We start from the raw sequence: 6,945 nt of genomic DNA on the forward strand, positions 1-6,945 counted from the left end.
TATATATATACAGTGCGTCCCAGAAAAAACGAAACCGAGATTAAGCGATGATTTATCATAACTTAATCACAAATACAATAGACAAATGACCTACCAATGTAAAGCTTAGAATCTCCTCTTTCATCTGATATTACTTAGATTATTCTTCATTCACGAGTGAGCAACAACAATTTGTAGAAAGGATACCAAAAACTAATTTGGCGGAGGGTATCTGAATTTTAAAAAGAAAATCACATGCCTAAAAAGTTCAATACCTGCCCTTTTATTTGATACCTTAATCACAAAAAATGGTCAAGAAGTAAAAAAGTTATGTTCCCTCGAAACAATTTCCATAATTTCATTAAATAAACGTGTTTTCACCGGTTTCTCACAGAAGCTATGGCATGGTTAACAAAAGACTAAATGCATGGCTGATCGTCAACAAAAAGGAGTGTCGAGTGAGTTTGAACGCTAGCATGTAAAACCTCTTCATTTTATGAAATTATTGAAATTCAAGCCTTATTTCAAATAACCAGAACTTTGTTATTTCTTGACCATTTTCTGTAATTGAGGTATCAAATTAAAGAGCAGATATTGAACTTTTTATAAATGTGGTTTTCTTTTTTAAACCCAGATACAGCCCGCCAAATGACTTTTTGGTATCCCCTCTTCAAATTGTTTCTGCTCACTCATGCGTGAATGAGAAATAATCTAAGTAATTTCAGATGAAAGAGGAGATTCTAAGCTTTACAATGGTAGGTCATTTGTCTATTGTATTTGTGATTAAGTTATGATAAATCATCGATAAATCTCGGTTTCGTTTTTTGTGGGACGCACTGTATATATATATATCTATATATATATATGCCTACATCCTACGTAAGGGCGAAGTCTATGAATGGGTTTATTCCATCATAATACACATATAGACGTAAAGACGAAGGTAGAGGGCGTTAAGGCGCATTACGAACATTGAAAGAAGACAAAAAAAATATCGCCTTAAACACAGATGTATTGAAATATATATATATATATATATATGTTACAAAAAGCTTTATGAAACTGCCCCCAGGAGCATTATCCGGTTGTATTAAAAATGATTGTCAAATTGCAATTATCCTTGTACTGACTATTCAATATGTTCTAGAGTGGGGTTTTAATTTATTTCCACATTTCGTACCAATAATGTACAATCGGGAAACATTACTTTAGGCATTGCTTGGTGATCAAGATGGCATTCAGAAATCAGGGAAAGTGTCATCTTTAAGTTGATTGGGGCCTCGAAATGAAAAGGAAAAAACACATTACTTTTTGTAGTGCAATATTACTACTTTAATGAGGGGGGGGGAAGGGGAATATATTCTCTTTCTGTAATTGCCACCTTTTAATCTGATATTTAAATGAATTATGCAAACTAAATTATCACAGTGAAATTACAGATGATTTGTTTCTTAAATTGTTTTGACAGACATGACATGATTATGCATTGGAGAAAATCTACACACAATTGCATATCAATCCCTGGAGTCGTTTGTCTTATTTGCATCATTTGATTTGTCCATGCTTTGTTCAGAAAAAAATATTTCATTTGGACATTGTGATATTTCAGTGAAGAAAACTCCCAACCAAGTTAGAAGAGTTCTTTGTGCAGATAGATTAATCTCTTTCAGCATTTGAATGCAATTTATGATTTATTTCATGAATTGATGACGGGTATCTGGGTTTTTTGTCTCACCTGCATAGCAGAGTGAGACTATAGGCGCCGCTTTTCTGACGGCGGCGGCGGCGTCAACACCAAATCTTAACCTGAGGTTAAGTTTTTGAAATGACAGCATAACTTAGAAAGTATATGGACCTAGTTCATGAAACTTGGCCATAAGGTTAATCAAGTATTACTGAACATCCTGCCTGAGTTTCATGTCACATGACCAAGGTCAAAGGTCATTTAGGGTCAATGAACTTAGACCATGTTGGGGGAATCAACATCAAAATCTTAACCTAAGGTTAAGTTTTTGAAATGTCATCATAACTTAGAAAATATATGGACCTAGTTCATGAAACTTATACATAAGGTTAATCAAGTATCACTGAACATCCTGCATGAGTTTCACGTCACATGACCAAGGTCAAAGGTCATTTAGGGTCAATGAACTTTGGCCGAATTGGGGGTATCTGTTGAATTACCATCATAACTTTGAAAGTTTATGGATCTGATTCATGAAACGTGGACATAATAGTAATCAAGTATTACTGAACATCCTGTGCAAGTTTCAGGTCACATGATCAAGGTCAAAGGTCATTTAGGGTCAATGAACTTTGGCCAAATTGGGGTATTTGTTGAATTACAGCCATAAATTTGAAAGTGTGTTGGTCTAGTTCATAAAACTTGGACATAATAGTAATCAAGTATCACTGAACATCCTGTGCGAGTTTCAGGTCACATGATCAAGGTCAAAGGTCATGTAAGGTCAAAGAACTTTGGCCACGTTGGGGGTATTTGTTGAATTGCTATCATATCTCTATAAGTGTATTGGTCTAGTTCATAAAACGTGGAAATAAGAGTAACCAAGTATCACTGAACATCTTGTGCGAGTTATAGTAGTTTTCAAAATCAGCACTGCTGCTATATTGAATCGCGTGATGCAGGTGAGACGGCCAGAGGCATTCCACTTGTTTTATATTTTAGTTTCTTGTCTGAAACTGGAGCCTGAAACTGCTATATTTGGAGAGTCCTTGCCAATCGGTATTTTGATAAGTGTGGGAGACAAAACAATGGACTAAGTTGAAGCATTTTTTTTAAAGACCAGGGCCCCGTCTTACAAAGAGTTACAATTGATCCAATCGACCTCAACTGTATGGAAATCCATCCATACCATAATTTTCTTCTACAGGAAATTTGCACAATCTCCTTTAGTAAACAAAGAGAATCACACTGAATCTTCAAGAGAACAATATCATACATCATATCTAGAAAATATTTTGAACAAATTTGCATTTTAGATGTTGATCTTGCTGGCTTTCCATAGTTGTGGTTGATAGGATCAATCGTAACTATTTATAAGACGGAACTCAGAATGTACAGAATGAATTAACATCTGAATCAAATTTTGCCAAAGTCAAACAGAATTCTGTGGTCCTAAGTGATTGAATCTACTTTCTTCTTTGACTTTATTTCTGATTTTTTGAAAAGAGCGAAAAATTTAACCAAATAAAAAAAATTAAAGCCATTTTCAGAAATGTTTTATTGACTTTAAAAGAATGTGAAATCTTTGTCTCAATTCTCTTTATCTTAACTCACTTTAAATTATGTGTAAATAAATGTTCATCTTCGTGTATAATAAACAAAGATTTTGTACAAACCATCCTTGTTGGTCATCTATACTGCATTATTTTGTGTGATTTTTTTTCTAATTTTTATTAAAACAGTAATGGATCTCTGTTTATTGATGTGTCGTGAATGAAGCTATCCTGTATCCTATATGAGAAATGTATGGTAAACTGCCAATTCGTCCACTGCCAACTTGTCTACTCACCACATGGTCTACCTTCATTTAGTCTTATGCCATTCCGTCCAACATTTCGCCTAACATACATGTGGTCCAATAACCATTTGGTCCAATCATCACTTCGTCTAATCACAATTTTGTCTATTACCATTTCGTCTAATAACCAGTTGGTCTAATACCCATTTTCTTTTCATTCATTTTGCACAATTAACACTTTAGTTTAATTAGACCAAATGGTATATGGACTAAATGGCTATTGGACCAACTGGTTATTAGACGGAATGGCATTAGACTAAATGAAAGTAGACCATGTGGTGAGTAGACGAACTGATGATAGACCAAATGGTAGTAGACGAGTTGGCAATTCGACGAATTGGAAATAAACCAAATACATTGGGATGTACTCTTCCCATGAAAATTTATTTATCTATGATTCAATTGCATGTAAATATGTACATGTATGTCTTCTTATTGTCCTACCCCCTTCACTGTATGTGAGACCTTCCTGAATTTATTGTCTCTGTTTTTTCTATTCATTTGAAAAAAGATCATAACGCTCTCAAATTATGATGGCTTGATCAGTTCATGCAGTGTAGTAAGAATGGAGAATGATTGTTTCACAAGTAAAAAAAAAAAAAGTTGATTCTAATGGAATTGCCTTAATTCTGTGTGTCTATAATTTTGTTCTAAGATATCGGTCATTGTGGATGAATGTAAATTATAAATGCATTCCCGTACGAAATGAAAATAAAAACAAGGGATGTTCAGTAGGATGGATTGGATGAGATGAACATCTTTAAAGATAGGGAAGCTATAGCAGGAAGTAATGCACAATTAATAGATGAGTTTGGATATGTGATGGTTGGAAAATGGTTATCAAATCGGTTCCAAGACTTGCTCGGGCGACAGTTGCTCCACTATAAATTCCAAACATTAATTGAATGACTAACTTCATCCCTACCCTAGCATAAACCATGGACCTATGAAAGCTGGACATTCATTGGTTAGTTAATGAATTCACTAAAATCTGACTGTCATTGTCATGTGAATAACATTCTCTAAATATTTATCTCCTGTGATCCCATCATGGTCTCCATCAATTAAGCCATGAGCTACAGAAAACTACGGTGATCAGACATTAACATTAGACAAATGGTATGTGCAGAAGGTAATAAATAACCTAAATTCTGGGAAATTAATGTGCAGTTCTGGTTTACAAATGGTTATCTTAGTTCCATGATTTTTATTTGGGAAAATGTATGAATATTTCAAGATAGAGGCTGAAATGAAATAGATTGATTGTAATTTATAATCACATTTTAAAGATTTCCTCATAATATTCCAGAGAAACATGGTGGATTTCTTGTAGGGGTCGTCTCTCTCTCACATTGTTAGTAAGGTCATTATGAGTGTGCAGAAGTGTGCAAATCGATAATAATATATTTGATATCACAAAAATCGTCTGCTTCTCAATTTGCTGTTCCAAATCTGAAACATCTTGATTGAAAGGTATAATCTGATGCCGGACATCAGCCAACAAACGCCAAGAATAGGAAAAAGATTCCTTTGTAAAGATCAGATTCGCCTTGGTAGCCGCTATCGTCAAAACACCTGTATGTTCTCATTAATATGCACATAATCAGGATACGGCGACTATGATTGCATCAAAAGAATGCTCGCGTTAATCATCCATTTCTTGTAGGACCATGCCTAAACCTAACCTTAACACAGAGTAAATGTTGTGTCACTGCCAAATCCTACATAATCAGGTATGTATGTGACATGCATTCCTGTTCAACCTCATTTTTAATGCCGTAAAGCCATGAATGTACTTGAAATGGTAGAAGTTGTGTGAAATATACAGAGCCTTTAAAGTGCCATCGACTTGACAACTTGGCGAGATACTTTATCTTGCCATGTCGACATAATAACCTTATTATGTCGACATGGCGAGATACGTTATCTTGCCAAGTTGACTTATAAAACATATGTCAACATAGCGAGATATTTTATCTGGCTAAGTCGACTTATAAAACATTATATGTCGACATGGCAAGATATGAAGTGTCCAAGGCCCGGCGAGAGTCCAAATATCTCGCCAAGTTGACATATTACTTTTTATAAGTCAACTTGACAAGATAAAATATCTCACCATGTTGACATATAACTTTTTATAAGTCAACTTGGCAAGATAACGTATCTCGCCATGTCGACATATAACCTTTTATAAGTCGACTTGGCAAGATAACGTATCTCGCCTTGTCGACATAATAAGGTTATTATGTCGACATGGCAAGATAAAGTATCTCGCCAAGTCGTCAAGTCAATGGCTCTTTAAAGGCTCCGTAGAAATAGTCTCACAATTGTGTGGACAATAATTCCTAGTAGAACATGAGGCTTGCTGTCAGCAACTTTATTGCTCGTATCTGTATCTGAGAGTTGTAGTAGCATGATCATCACAGAGTGAAGTTGGCTCAGTCGGTAAAGCATCTGCCTGTCGAACCAAAGGTCATGGGTTCAAGTCAAACCAGGGCGGAAGACTGAAGCCTGCATTGTGTTAAAACATTACGTAGATGCAGGCTATGTTACAGTGGTAAACAATCCGTCCCTCGGATGGGATGTTAAATGGAGGTCCCATATAGGGGAGAGTCACCACCTTTGCACTTTAAGAACCCACAGCACTATTCATATAAGAGTAGGGGGAAACCCCGGTGTAGCGGTCCACCTGCACTCCCCCATCAGTTATATCAGGAGAGACCTGCGGGTCACAGTGATTCAGTTCGCTTTTTGCCTCCCAGGCACAGGTGATCCCAATCAAAATAATAATAGTGTTAAGAGCCACTTTTTCTTACAATATGGGTTTCTCTGTATTCTGATATATGCCGGAGCACCACTAAAACTCAGGGTCCCTTATCAAAAAGGTAAGCGATTAATCTTTGCTTGATGTTTGTAATTGATTTTAGATTATAAGTCAATTCATTCAATCAGTAAAACAATGTTCTGTAATAATTGCTAAGCTTTGTGTTACGGGCCCCTGGCCTGACTCACATCAAATTTCATACACTTAAAGGGGAAGTTTGTCCTGATGTAAAGTTGGTTATATAAAAGCATAAATATAAAAGAAACACATGAGTGAAGGTTCGGCGAAAATCCATCCAAGAATTACCGCTATGAAGTTTAAAGGTTTTTTAAAATCTGTTTTTTTTTTAATGTCACATGTGAGCAACTCTTCTGCAAGTCATGGGATATGAATTCTGCGAAATTTCCATTTCTCATGAAATAGATTATGGCTTTGCCTGCGCATTTAATATGTCATCAGACATATCATTTCATACCCGCTTCAGTGGGGAAACATATTAACTAGTAAATATTGGGAATTGAAATTACATTCCATGACGTATATGTAGGGGCAGTTTCTCACATATAACATCACAAAGAAATTAAACACTTGAGAAGTAAT

Source organism: Lytechinus pictus, chromosome 7, assembly GCF_037042905.1.
Source record: "Lytechinus pictus isolate F3 Inbred chromosome 7, Lp3.0, whole genome shotgun sequence".
Lineage (NCBI taxonomy): Eukaryota > Metazoa > Echinodermata > Echinoidea > Temnopleuroida > Toxopneustidae > Lytechinus > Lytechinus pictus.